The sequence below is a fragment of the Triticum urartu genome, chromosome 7 (assembly GCF_003073215.2).
Source record: "Triticum urartu cultivar G1812 chromosome 7, Tu2.1, whole genome shotgun sequence".
Classification (NCBI taxonomy): Eukaryota; Viridiplantae; Streptophyta; class Magnoliopsida; order Poales; family Poaceae; genus Triticum; species Triticum urartu.
The window spans coordinates 537470439-537485298 of record NC_053028.1 but is presented as its reverse complement, the minus strand read 5'-3'; positions in this window follow the sequence as shown (position 1 = coordinate 537485298).

Sequence of the window (14860 nt, the reverse complement as noted above, 5' to 3'; positions counted from 1 at the left end):
ATATGTATTGTGTTTGTTAAACTTGTTCTTAAACTCCACTTAAACTTAAGAATATTAAAAACTGCAACTTTTGGCACTTAGTGTCTAATCACCCCCCTCTAGACACCTCTTCTCGATCCTTTCAATTGGTATCAGACCTTTGGTCTCCATTGCCTTGGTTTAAACACTGTTGGAGGAAGATGGATGTGTCTACTTTGGGGAGTCTTAGACATAGAGTGCCCATTCTTGATGGAGAGTATTTTCATGAGTGGAAAAATGAAATGCTTGAGATTTTCAATGAATATCAATTGAACAAGTACATTACTAGCCCTTGTGCACCTCAAGTTGATCCTTTGCATCCTACCCCTGATGAGTCAATTGACATGATTTGCAATCTTAGAACTGTTAATCTTATCACTAGAGGCTTGCCTAGAAACTTGATTGGATGTTTGCCTACTCTTAAGTGTGCCTACACCATATGGAAACTTCTTGAGGAACTCTTTCCAAATTATTCCTTGAAAGATCTATTTGAAATCCTCCATAAGTCTATTGCCTTGATTAAGATGAGTTCCAATGATCCCAAATTTGGTGACTGCTTATTTGAGCTTACTAATCTTACGAGTGCCAAAGGAGATATTGGAATCATTAGCAATATCATTTCCAGAGCTATTAGAGTTCATAAAGATAACTATAGAAATGATCATTTATCTAATGAATTGCCCTCTCTAGGAATTGATCAAATCACAAGATGATGTTGAACATGAATACTCGGATGAGGATGAGGATGATGATGATAGTGACTATGATCTCGATGATGCGATGAGACACTTTGGTCTGATGGTAAATCTTCACGGCTACATGGCTGGAGGAAAGGAATGGGTCCTTGATAGTGGATGTACTGATCATATGATCGGAGATAAAGACATGTTCCCTGAGCTTGCTGAAAATGACGGCCCTCGAAAGTATGTCACTTTTGGTGATAATTCAAAGGGTAAGGTGGTTGGCCTTGGTAAGGTGGCCATCTCACATGATAGCTCCATACAAAATGTCATGCTCGTTGAATCTCTTGGCTACAACTTACTTTCAGTATCTAGACTTGTTGATTTGGGTTTCAATGTCCTATTTACTGAAGTAGACTGCCAAGTGTTTCATAGAGATAATCATAAAATGGTCTTTACCGGTATACGTAGAGGAGATATTTACATTGTTGATTTCACAAAAAAGGCTCAACCTAAAACTTGCTTAATTGCTAAATCTTCTAAAGGCTGGTTGTGGCATAGAAGACTAGGTCATGTTGGTATGCAAAATCTTGATAAGCTTATTAAAGGTGATCATATCCTTGGAATAAAAGATGTCATATTTGACAAGGATAGACTTTGTAGAGCTTGTCAAGCAGGGAAGCAAGTTGGAGGAAGTCATCGCGCAAAGAACATCATGACCACAAGAAGACCACTCGAGCTACTTCACATGGATCTCTTTGGTCCAAATGCCTACAAGAGTCTCGGTGGTAACTCATTTGGTCTAGTCATAGTTGATGATTTTTCAAGATTTACGTGGGTGTTCTTTCTTGACGAAAAATCGCAGGTCCAAAAGATCTTCAAAAACTTCGCTAGGAAGGCCCAAAATCAGTTTGACGTGAAGATCAAGAAGGTTCGGAGCGACAACGGAACGGAGTTCAAGAACGCAAATGTGGACACCTTTCTTGACGAAGAAGGGATTTCACACAAGTTCTCGGCTACGTACACACCTCAACAAAATGGAGTCGTTGAAAGGAAGAACCAGACTCTTATCGAGATGGCAAGAACGATGCTTGATGAGTACAAAACACCAAAGCACTTTTGGGCAGAAGCGGTTGAGATAGCTTGTCATACAACAAATCGCTTGTATCTTCACAAGCTACTCGGCAAGACGGCATACGAGCTCCTCACCGGTAACAAACCCCAAGTTGGATACTTTCGAGTATTTGGCTCAAAGTGCTACATTCTTGATAAGCATCGTTGTTCTAAATTTTCTCCTAAATCTCATGAAGGTTTCCTACTTGGTTATGGCTCAAACTCTCACACTTATCGTGTCTACAACAATTTCACCCAAAAGGTTGAAGAGACGGTAGATGTGAAGTTTGATGAATCTAACGGCTCGCAAGTAGAGCAATTGCCAATTGATGTAGGAGACAAAGACCCTTCGGAAGAAATTCAAGACTTGTCCATTGGCAAGATTCGTCCAACGGAAGTGAAGGAGAGTACCTCGTCCGTCCAAGTGGAAGCTTCTACCTCACGACAAGGTGAACCAAGAGTTGATATGGAAGCATCCACAAGTGGGACACGCCAAGATGAAGAAAACGAGGAAGTGCACCAAGATGAACATCAACAACCTCCTTCTCCACCACGACAAGAGAACGACAACGTCAACAATGAAGAAGGCCAAGAAGAAGCACAAGATGAAGAGGATGTTCCACCCTGACCCAAGCAAAAGCTTTCACGAGTTCGAGCAAGAATTGCTAAGGATCATCCCATCGAGAAAATCTACAATGATATCCAAACCGGGAGAATCACTCGCTCTAAAACTCGTTTAGCTAACTTTTGTGAACATTACTCATAATATCACCTTGTACCAAATGGACATTAAAAGTGCTTTTCTAAATGGCAAAATCGAAGAGGAAGTTTATGTTAAGAAACCTCCTGGCTTCGTCAATCCTAAGAAACCTAATCATGTTTACAAACTTCACAAAGCCCTTTATGGTCTTAAACAAGCTCCTAGAGCATGGTATAAATGCTTGACCAAATTCCTTATTGAAAAAGGCTTTGAAATTGGTAAAATTGATTCTACTCTTTTCACTAGAAGGGTTAACGGAGAACTATTTGTGTGCCAAATTTATGTTGATGATATCATATTTGGTTCAACTAACCCTCATTTTAGTGAGAAGTTTAAAAAGCTAACGTCGGAGAAGTTTGAGATGTCTATGATCAGTGAAGTCAAATTCTTTCTCGGTTTGCAAATCAAGCAAACTAAGGAAGGTACCTTTGTCTCTCAAACGAAGTACACCAATGACTTATTCAAGAAGTTCAATATGCAAGAATGCAAAGGTATGACTACACCCATGCCTACTAGTGGACATCTTGATTTGACCAAAGATGATGAACCGGTTGATCAAAAGGTTTATCGCTCTATGATTGGTTCATTGTTATATCTATGTGCCTCTCGTCCTGATATTATGCTAAGTGTGTGCATGTGTGCACGATATCAAGCTGCTCCTAAAGAATGTCATCTTAAGGTTGTGAAAAGGATAGTGAGATACCTAATCCATACACCAAATTTTGGCATTTGGTATCCTAAGAGGTCCTCTTTTGATCTTGTTGGCTACTCCGATTCGGACTATGCCAGAGACAAGGTTGATAGAAAGTCCACTTCGGGTACTTGTCAATTCCTTGGTAGATATCTTGTGTCTTGGTCTTCCAAGAAACAAAACTCGGTATCCTTATCCACCGCCGAAGCGGAATACATTGCCGCTAGTTCATGTTGCGCTCAATTACTTTGGATGACCCAAACTCTTAAAGATTATGGGATATATGTGAAACATGTTCCATTGCTATGTGGCAATGAAAGTGCTATTAAGATTGCTCACAATCCCGTGAAACATTCTCGAACTAAGCATATTGAAGTTCATCATCATTTCATTCGATATCATGTTGCAAAAGGGGACATTAACCTTAAGCATGTTCGCACCGATAAGCAATTGGCGGATATATTCACTAAACCACTTGATGAGAAAGTGTTTTGCAGGTTGAGAGGTGAATTGAACATCATTGATGCTTCAAACTTGGAGTAGGAACTCCATTTGATACATGCGGGGCATGAGCCTATGACTAATCCTCGATATTTCTCTTATGATGCTATTCATATGTCTTGGATATATTTGTACCTTGCATGTTATCTAACCCGTGTAGGCACTTGGTTGAATGTAAATCTATGAGATTGCAACTCACTCACATCTTGAGCAATCTCTACATCACCAAGTCTCTACATAATGGTGGTTGAAGACAAGGAAGCACGAAACCATTCAAACATATCCTTTGACAAATTCTAGGTTGAGTCTCATGATTGTCAATTTGGATACACAAGTGCTCTTCCTTGCAAAGCTAACCCATGTAGGTAGATGAACTCAAACTCCAAGTGGTGCTCCCAACCCTTGATGAACTACATCAACCTTGAGCAACCCACACAAGTTCAACTACATGAGCAAGATCAACACCACCACCCAAGGTATGTTATTCCGTCTTAGAGAAGCTTTACTCCAAGTCATGAGTCAAAGCAACTCGACAAGATGTGAATACATCAAAAGGCCTAAACGAAAAATGGTAACCCCATCTTGAGCTTAAATGATGAGTATGACCTATGATCAAGTGCTCTCACTTGACTCCTAAGTCAATATACTCTAACATAGGTGACTTTGTCACCGACCATTTCTAGATGAAGTTCTCTAGTGTTTCTCCATGCTTTTGCATTTGCATATTTGTTTCCCTTTCAAACTTCATCTAGAACTTTTAGTTTCTTTTCTTTCATTTTTGTTCTGCATTTTCTGCATCCAATTCATTGCAAATCTTTCAGTTAATTCCTTGCATATCCTTGTGAGATCTTACTTGTCTAGTGAGCTGAGGTGACAAGTGGTTTCACTCTGATGAACTTGGTCACACCGGTTTGTTCTCTTCGGCCCAACCGAAATCTTTCGGTGCAACCGAAGCACACAACTCGGAGTCACCGATTCCATCACAGGAAAACCAACTTGCCACTTATTCCTGATTTCTGTTTGCTCCAGCTCCACTCAATGATTCTTGTCCTCTACCAGCATCATATTAGACATGCTGCTTTGCTCTGTGACTCGAGGACCAACCCATTTGTATCACATGTCCAGAAGAGCCCTTCTTGGAAATTGATGTCAAAGGGGGAGAGAGAGATCACATCAAAGCTTAATCCTTCCTATAGGGGGAGAAAGAGAGAATACTCAGGGGGAGAGAGTTTCTCAACTAGGAGAAAGTAATATCATCAAAGACCCCAGATGCTTGGTGTTCAAGAGGAGAGATGTCGCATGTCTTTAAGAGGGGAAAGACATGTTTGGTTGCTTGCTTTAGCTCAAGCTCTGTTGTTTCCTTTTTTTGTTGCTATGATTTTCTGTTCCTTATCTTCTGCCAATATCCCATGCAGATTCAGGGGGAGCAACACATCTAAGGGAAGGAAATCTCTGATTTTATACTCTGATTTTATTGCATTTCTTTACCTTTGGGGACATGTCTATATCCAATGTGGTACTTAGTACTCACTCTACATGTCATCCCAGTCTTGGTTCTCTTGTGGTTTCTCTTGTTTTGCTCTGGTCAGTAGGTGTATCTGTGTTATTTAACCTTGTTTGCGCAGGTTCATCCCATCCTAAGCCAACTCAAGACCACAAGGTAAGTATATGCATCTCAGTCATGTGAATGAGAAATCCTTGCTGATGTACATACTGTTTGCAAGAAGGACTCATGAGCATGAAGGTACATTTCTCACATTCACATCATTTGCTCTGATGCATATAGCCAAGATACATGTAACACATTGCTTACTCTGTCATGTTTACGCATTCACATGCTCCTATATTCAATATTCACATGATTGCGTACATGTAGGGGGAGCCTATGCATGTTACATGTCTATCCAAAGCTTTACTTGCTATTCTCTATATCTTTATCTAAAGCTTTGATGTATGTCGTCCTCAATTACCAAAAAGGGGGAGATTGAAAGCACAAGTGCTCCCCGGGTGGTTTTGGTAATTAATGTCAACATATCTCTTGTTTGACTAACACTTTTACCTAGTATGTTCCAGATAAGTTCAACAATGGAGTGGCATGGACTAGAGGATGTGGAACCCCTTCAAGATGCTAAGGACAAGGATTGGCTCAAGCTTCAAGATCAATACTCTACATTTTCTATTTTAGTGATCCAAGATCACCTTGAGTCTATAGGAAAAGCCAATACTATCAAGCGGGGATGAGGTGTTGCTTAATGGCTTGCTTGCTCAAAGTGCTTAGTGATATGCTCCAAAACCCTCGCTACCTTCCCACATCCACATATGACCTAAACCAAAACTCAAATTCGGCCCCACCGATTCTTTCTATCCGGAGCCACCGAGTTCAGTTAACATAGCCACTGCCAGGAACCCTAATCAGTTCGGTCTCACTGATGGGATCTCGGTCTCAACGAGATGGGCTTGCAAACTCTCTGTTACCTGTTGCAATATTTTCGGTCCCACCGAGATATGCAATCGGCCCCACCGAGTTTGCTTGGCCAACTCTCTGTTTCGCTTATTACCCAAATCGGTCCCACCGAGTTTGAGTAATCGGTCAAACCGAGTTTTGGTTTTACCCTAACCCTAGCACATCGGTTCCACCGAGTTGAACTAGTCGGTCCCACCGAAAACCCTAACGGTCACTAGGTTTACTAAATCGGTCCGACCGAGTTTTTCCCTTCGGTCTCACCGAGATTGGTAAATTGAGTGTAACGGTTAGATTTTGTGTGGAGGCTATATATACCCCTCCACCCACTCTTCATTCGTAGAGAGAGCCATCAGAACATACCTACACTTCCAATACACATTTTCTGAGAGAGAACCACCTACACTTGTGTTGAGGTCAAGATATTCCATTCCAACCATATGAATCTTGATCTCTAGCCTTCCCCAAGTTGCTTTCCACCTCAAATCTTCTTTCCACCAAATCCAAATCCTGTGAGAGAGAGTTGAGTGTTGGGGATACTATCATTTGAAGCACAAGAGCAAGGACTTCATCATCAACACACCATTTGTTACCTCTTGGAGAGTGGTGTCTCCTAGATTGGCTAGGTGTCACTTGGGAGATTCCAACAAGATTGTGGAGTTGAACCAAGGAGTTTGTAAGGGCAAGGAGATCGCCTACTTCATGAAGATCTACCGCTAGTGAGGCAAGTCCTTCGTGGGCGACGGCCGTGATGGAATAGACAAGGTTGCTTCTTCGTGGACCCTTCGTGGGTGGAGCCCTCCGTGGACTCGCGCAACCGTTACCCTCCGTGGGTTGAAGTCTCCATCAACGTGGATGTACGATAGCACCACCTATCGGAACCACGACAAAAACATCCGTGTCTCCAATTGTGTTTGAATACTCCAAACCCTTCTCCTTACATTCTTGCAAGTTGCATGCTTTACTTTCCGCTGCTCAGATACTCATTGCATGCTTGCTTGATATGTATTGTGTTTGTTAAACTTGTTCTTAAACTCCACTTAAACTTAAGAATATTAAAAACTGCAACTTTTGGCACTTAGTGTCTAATCACCCCCCTCTAGACACCTCTTCTCGATCCTTTCAGTCTTGCGTTTTCGCTCGCTTGTGGGACCGCAGTTGAGAGCAAACCGACGTCCCCCCTCCCCCGCCCGCGTCATTTATTATACCACCACTCCCTCCGTTTTATGCGGAGTAAATAAAACAGAGGGAGTATTACTACGGATGAGGATCCCCTGACGTGGCCAAACCCATTGAGTAACTGACATGCGGGGCCTAGCAAGCATGGGGTCTGCCAGTAAGTGACCGAAAGGGAGGTTAAGGCAGGGATACCTACGTCAGAGGATCCACTTCCACTATACTACTTTGACCAAATGTTAGAGTAATAATATATGACATGCAACTTACACAAATGTTAGAGTAATAATATATGACATGCAACTTACACAAAGCATACAGGGTCTAATGCAATTTTCGAGGCTAACTTTGACCAAATGTTAGAGTAAGAATATATGACATGCAACTTACACAAAGCATACAGTCAAATTCGTATGTGAAAGGAGTTTCCAATGATAAAATTTTCACATTATACATCTCATGTACTATTAATCTTGTCAATAGTCAAATTGGAAACCATCTCAAGTACAAATCTAGGAGCACGTACGAATCTAACAATATTGATTGGGCATTGTTGAATGTTGATACCTTTTTTATCAAAGTAGATATACTTTGACTACACATAAAACTTATATGTAAACTACTCCCTCCTTCCATCTGTATAGGGCCTAATGAGTTTTTGAGGCTAACTTTGACCAAAAGGTAGAGCAATAATATATGACATGCAACTTAAATAAAGCATACCATCAAATTCGTATGTGAAAGGAGCTTCCAATGATATAATTTTCGCATTATACATGTCATGTGCTATTAATCTTGTCAATAGTCAAAGGCGGTCTTGAAAAATGCATTAGGCCCAATATAGATGGAAGGAGGAAGTAGAAAGGATAGGAGGGAGTATATTGTACGTTCAAAAACGAAACGAATATTGAATACCCTTTATATATGATTTGCGGATGCTATGATCACCGGTTCAAAATTTTGAATCCGCCTTAGGTATCACGTGCCCCCACTCGTTCCCTCTCGATTTCATCTCGGGGTCCGGAGATCTATTGAAAGAGGACTAGGGTGGGTACATGCGAATGATACTCGGCAAAATGTTCAAATGAGGCATGCGGGAGGATGGACTCGACTGGAGGGCGACATGATCGATGGAGAAGAGGGTTGGAGAGGAATGAGAAATAAGCAAACGCCACATGATTATACTTGAACAGCTCAAATAAACAATAAGTTGTCTCGCTTGGCCTACATAGTGAAAGGCCTAAAGCGCACTGCGGAGCACTGACGCTCGAATATGGCCGGGAAAATAGGGAAACAGACATGTGGGGCACACCCGTTGGGACGACGTAGCGCAGACTAGTCCAATGGAGGAGCTGGCCCACGACCTCCTCGCCACCGACAATCGTTCACGTGGGTCGTTGGGGCCAGTAATGGGGCGCAGCTCCAGCACCGCCTCTGGACACGGCGACTGCGATGAGCGACACGCTCATATCGTCGCTAGACACGGTCGGTTTTAGTTTGCCGAGGGTGGCGTTAGTGTTGTGGCACGACCAACAGTATGTTTGCTTTGTGCCCAAGGTTGCCCCATCAAAGCATTGGGTAGCCAAAATTTTGGTTGAGGTATTGGTTGCCCATTATTTGGCCGACATTGGCAAGAAAAATGAACTTGAGTTGGCTAGAGTTCATTGGCATGCCAAAGAAATGGCAACCATCCAAACAAAGACCAATCTTTGGGCCATGACCAAAATTTTGGTTGAGGTATTGGTTGCCCATGATTTGGCCGACATTGGCAAGAAAAATGAACTAGAGTTGTCTATAGTTCATTGGCATGCCAAAAAAATGGCAACCATCCAAACAAAGACCAATCTTTTGGTCATGACCAAAATTTTGGCAAGGTGCACTTTGGCCACAATCCAAACACACCCCAACACCCGGCTCGTCAAGGATGCACGGGGCGCCGCGACGCGTCCACGGAGTGGTGTAGTGCGACCAACTGCATCTTCTGGACCTAAGACCATGCCGAGTCGTCTTGCTTTTTCAATGACATGCGGGGATCGCATGTGAGCAAAGGGCATCTCCAACGTTGCCACAACCACAGCTGACTACCCTGGCACACCAAAACCCTCGTCCCTCATGCCGTCGCGCGGTGCGTTCCCAGCCGGCGCCAGCTGCCCGCATTCATGCCGTCTGTTCGTATGTCGTCATTAAGAGGCTCGGTGCCCGAGGAACAACTCCGGCAACTTAATGACGCACCCGGGCGCTTGGCCTCACCGGAATGCGCTGCTTAAAGCGGCAACGCCCAGCTAACCTCCACACCATAGCGCATCGTCCTCCTACCTGGAACCACATCCGCCATGACCGCAAGCGCGAACGCTCTGCGGGAGAGCTTGTCTTCGGGGATGGAGCTCGAGGTCGCCGCCCTTGCTGAAGTCGCCGCACAAGCGGTGGCCACGCTGGCGGCCGATGACGGGAGCACCGTCAGCCACGCGTCCTACTTGCCGTCGTCCAACGTCCGGCACCGCCGAGGTCGGGGACTCCTCCGAGGATGAGTAGGGCATGGGAGGCGGCAGAGCATGGTGTGCCAACTGGCCGGTCCGTCTCCCGTGTTCTACTTTTCCTCGCCGGAGACCGCACCTTCACTTCACGGGTCTTGAACCCCCCCCCCCCCCCCCCCCGTACATGGAGATCACAGATGGAGGACGTCGGTCGCCGCCGTAGAATAGGTTTAGGGTCGGGTTTCTTTTATTTTTTTGTCCTATAAAAGTTCGAAATGTAATGAAAATCTGTCGTGTTTGCATTAATCTCGGCCAGTGTATATGAACTTTCACAATAATATACATATTGTAGGAGTACTAGCAAGATGCCCGTGCGTTGCACGGAAGATCAAGATCTTGTGGGAGAAAAGGATGAACGAGGGAAAGCCTTATCTGCAAATGTGGAGAGGAGTGCGGGTAAATTGTCATAGTTTCCTTCCTATCCGTTAGATATAGATCAGACGGCCTATATTGCAGGATCGAACACATCTTTCTACATCTACGGGAACCTATGAAAGGGTTAACGTAAATTGCCTCTCTCTCTCCTCCCCTGATTTTCATGGTGGTGGGCCCCTCCCTCCCCCCAATCTACAATCAACAGCTCAGACGTTTCACATTACGTTAATTACATAACTGGGATTACGTAGGTGTAGCATTACTTGTCCTAAAAAATCCAACTAAGCCAACCTCCCAGCATATCGCTTGGGAAAAGACCCGGCCGCGCCGTTTTAGTCAGGATTACCGGATTACTAGTAGTAGTATCGATGGATCACGCGAAGCAACATTTTTTTTGTGGGGGCGAAGCACCTAGTTTAAAAGGAAAAAATGCGGTACACTCACAGCACTCCTGTCGCGGTCACATTGCACCCCACACACGTTCGGTCCTGCACACGGCTCACGCAAACGGAACACGCTTCGGCTTGCCTCTTCACTGACACATGGGAGTGCACTTGGAGAAACCGACCATGCGCCAAACTCCCCCGCCCACCGCACGAAAATCCTCCCTGCCCCATCACCAAAAAATTCCCCCCAAATTTGATTCAACCGCCCTTCGGCCAACTAGCCAATAATATTCCCCAAACCCCCCTCCCCCCCTGTCCCCCTCCACACCATTCGCTCCGCCAAAGCCGCCCTCCCCGCCGCGCCGATACGTCGGGGCCGCGGTTCAGCGATCCTCTCGCTCCCATAGTACACTCTCGTAGACTGCCGTCCTCTAGCCGCGCCGCCACCTCTGGCTATGTTCTTGTGGAGGCGCACGGCGGTCAGCGCCGCCACCGCTGGCGACGTTCGTGTGGAGACGCATGGAGGTCAGCTTCTCCCACGGTACGCGCATTCTAGACTGAGGCCCCGTTCATGTCGGTGTAGCGCTGAATGTTAGCTGATAGACGATGTTAATCTCACTGTTTGCCGAAGTAGTTTACTGTCAATATGCTCTGTTTAATAAGCTTCCTTGCCCTATTCTGCACTCAATCTGCTTAGCTGAGATGGCATGCGAAGGCCGATTAGTTGGTAAAATATCCTGCCATATATTTATTGTGATGTAGATTGCCATGGTCTAGTAGCCAATCTGTTAGGTGAAATAGATCTACACCGTTTTATACTCGATCTTTGTTGCTGTGATGGCCTTCGATAGTTTGATGGCTATGTGCTCGGCCTCATTGACTGCTGAAACAGCCTGCCATAATTTGGCACTCAAATCTGTTTGCTGAATTAGCTTTACATATATTTCGTTACTTAGATCTGCTCGTCCAAATATCTTGCCATAGCTTTAGACATCGACCTAGGTATTTTTTTTCTGGACTTCATAAAAAGCATAAATGTTTTTCCTGTAATATCTAGTAGAAGAACTAATTTGTATGTATAACAGATGGATAGGACTTGGATAACTTCTGCTCGAAGATTCTCCGCTGCATATGTCGAGGGGGTTGAAAACTTCATGAACTTTATCAGAGCTGAGTACGGTGGTCCAAAATCAGATGTGCTCTGCCCGTGTAGAAGTTGTATGAATTCAGTTACAAGACCCCAGTCAGCTGTGCAAAATCATCTACACTTGTATGGGATGTTGGTCACATATACTAGGTGGGTTCATCATGGTGAAGCTGTGAATGTCAATGTTATTGACTATGTGGAAGCAGCAGATCACCATCTTGATCTGCCTGATGCTGAGGTGGAAGAGGAGGAGGAGGTGGTGGTGGGAGCCAGTGAGTTTGACCAACATTAAAACAATGCTACGAAATGCTCATGTATTCCGTGAACTTTCACCTGCAAAAGAAAAACGATGGGCCCGCATGTTGGAACAATGCAACGTTGCTGTCACCCTAGGAAATAAGCTGTCAGTATTCTCAGCTATGGTCACCTTTCTTCAGGTGAAGACATCTGAGCGGATGACCAACAAATCATTCGATGCAATGTTGGCTGCTTTCCGCGAATCTTTCCCAGATGCGTCTGAGCTGCCACACACCTACAGTAAAATGAAGAATTTCCTTCGTGTAGTTGGAATTGGATATGATATGATCCATGTTTGTAAGAATAATTGTGTTCTGTTCCGGAAGGATTATGCCAACTTAAGTGAAATGCCCGAAATGCAAATCATCAAGATGGAAAGATGGCGATGCTGTGAAGAGGATTCCTCATAATGTTCTGAGACATTTTCCAATTACACCAAGATTGCAGAGGTTGTTTCATGATGCTGAAACAAGAGAGGATGTACTGTGGCATTCTAGGAACCAGGAGTACAGAGATCAGAATGTAATGAGCCATCCATCTCATGGTAGTGAGTGGAAAAGCTTCAATGATAAACACAAAGAGTTTGCTGCTGACCTGAGAAACATTAGACTTGGCTTAGCTTCAGATGGATTTAACCCATTTGGCCACCAGAGCGCCAGATATAGCATGTGGCCAGTGCTTGTTATCCCTTACAACATGCCTCCAAATGTCTGCACCAAAGAATCAAACTACATGATGGCCTTGCTCATCCCAGGTCCAAAAATTCCTGGAAAGGATTTTGATTTGTTCATGGAGCCTCTTGTGGAGCAACTTCAACAGCTATGGAAGGGTGTTCTCACTCGAGATCTATATAGCAGCCCACCAGCTGATTTCTTTCTGCGTGCTGTTATAATTTGGTGCATCCATGATTATCCGGCTTTGGGCACTATGTCAGGGCGAACGACACATGGTTACAATGCATGTGTTCGCTGTGACAGGAATCCGCTGTCATACGCAATACTTAGCAAGATCTGTTACATTGGACACCGCTGTTTCCTTGCGAAGGACAAGCCGCTTCCTAGAAAATACCGAAGACATGTGTTCAATGCAAAGCATGAAAACCGTGATGCGCCAAAGAGGCTCACCGCGGATGAGTTGCAAGTGGAATTAGAGAAGGTCAGGCATATTACACCAGGAAACCATCCTGATAATGGTAGCAGGAAAAGGAAGCATGGCAGGGCAGAAGAGAGATTGTTGTTTACCCGCAGGTCCACTTTGTGGGACTTGGAGTGTTGGAAAGATTTGGATCTGCGGCATAATCTTGATGTGATGCACATCGAGAAAAATATATGTGACAGCATTATCGGCACACTTCTTAATATTGAAGGCAAGACGAAAGATACCTTAAAATCTAGGATTGATTTGACACACCTGGGTATCAGACAGTATTTGCAGGTGCAAGATGAAGGTAAACCACGGTATATGGCACCAGCTGTGTATGTCTTGGACAAGGTAAAAAGAAAACAATTCTGCGAGGTCCTGTCACGTGTGAGATTCCCACATGGATTTGCTTCCAACCCTGAAAGGAGAGTCAGTGCAGATGGAAACAAGGTACAAGGGTTGAAAACTCATGACTGCCATGTCCTACTTCTAAGGGGTTTACCTGTTATCCTTAGAGGATTGGGCCGCCCTGACTTATACAGAGCAGTTGCAGAGTTGGGACAATTCTTTAGGGAACTCTGCAGTAGGAATATCAGGATAGATGCTTTGGAGCGTCTTAGAGACAAGATACCAAGTATCCTATGCGACCTTGAGAAGATATATCCTCCAGCCTTCTTTGATGTGATGGTGCATTTGGCTGTTCATCTACCTGATGAGGCACTGCTTAGAGGTCCAGTACAGTATGGCTGGATGTACCCTATTGAAAGGCGGCTAGGCACTTTCAAGGGCTATGTTAGAAACAGAGCTAGACCCGAGGGTTCCATTGCAGAGGCCTACATTGCTACAGAAGTGTTGACATTCTGCTCAAAATACATTGAAACAGCTGATCAGCTTAGCAAAGAGGTGGGTGAAGACAATCCTGAGCTCAATATTTTCGATTATTCTATTCGAGTTACAGGGAAGAGTCGACAAGAGGACAAACCTAAAGATTTGGACAAAATGTTTGGTATGTGTTGAATAACTGTCCTAAGATACTACCTTATATCAAGTAAGTGCAGTACTGCAGCTTATACATCGTAATCTACCAAACTTGCAGCACATTCTTATATATTTACATGTTTGACATGATCACTATGTTGTGCAGCATCTACAAAGAGAAGTTACTGCCGCAAAATCCAAGAAACATTGACAAACTGGTTATGGCAGGATTTGCGAAATGCTTCAAGAACCATGTAAGCTTTTGAAGTGCACTATCAGTTTTTTTAATATATTGAGTACATAAGATGATTAGCTTGTCTATTTTCTAACCATAGGTTAAGAATATGTGGGAGGATGGGCAGGCAGTTGATGATGCCCTTTACTCACTAGCAATGGCTCCTGATACTCGGGTTAGACATTATGAATCTTGCGTTGTTGGAGATGTGTGCTACAACACCCTTGCACGAGACGAAGGCAGGAAGACACAAAACAGTGCCATCATGAGCACGGATACGTATGACAAAGAGACAACTGAAATGTATGCTAACATAACAGACATTGTTCAGTTGCAGTATATCTCCAGTTTCGAGGATCATCGGTGTG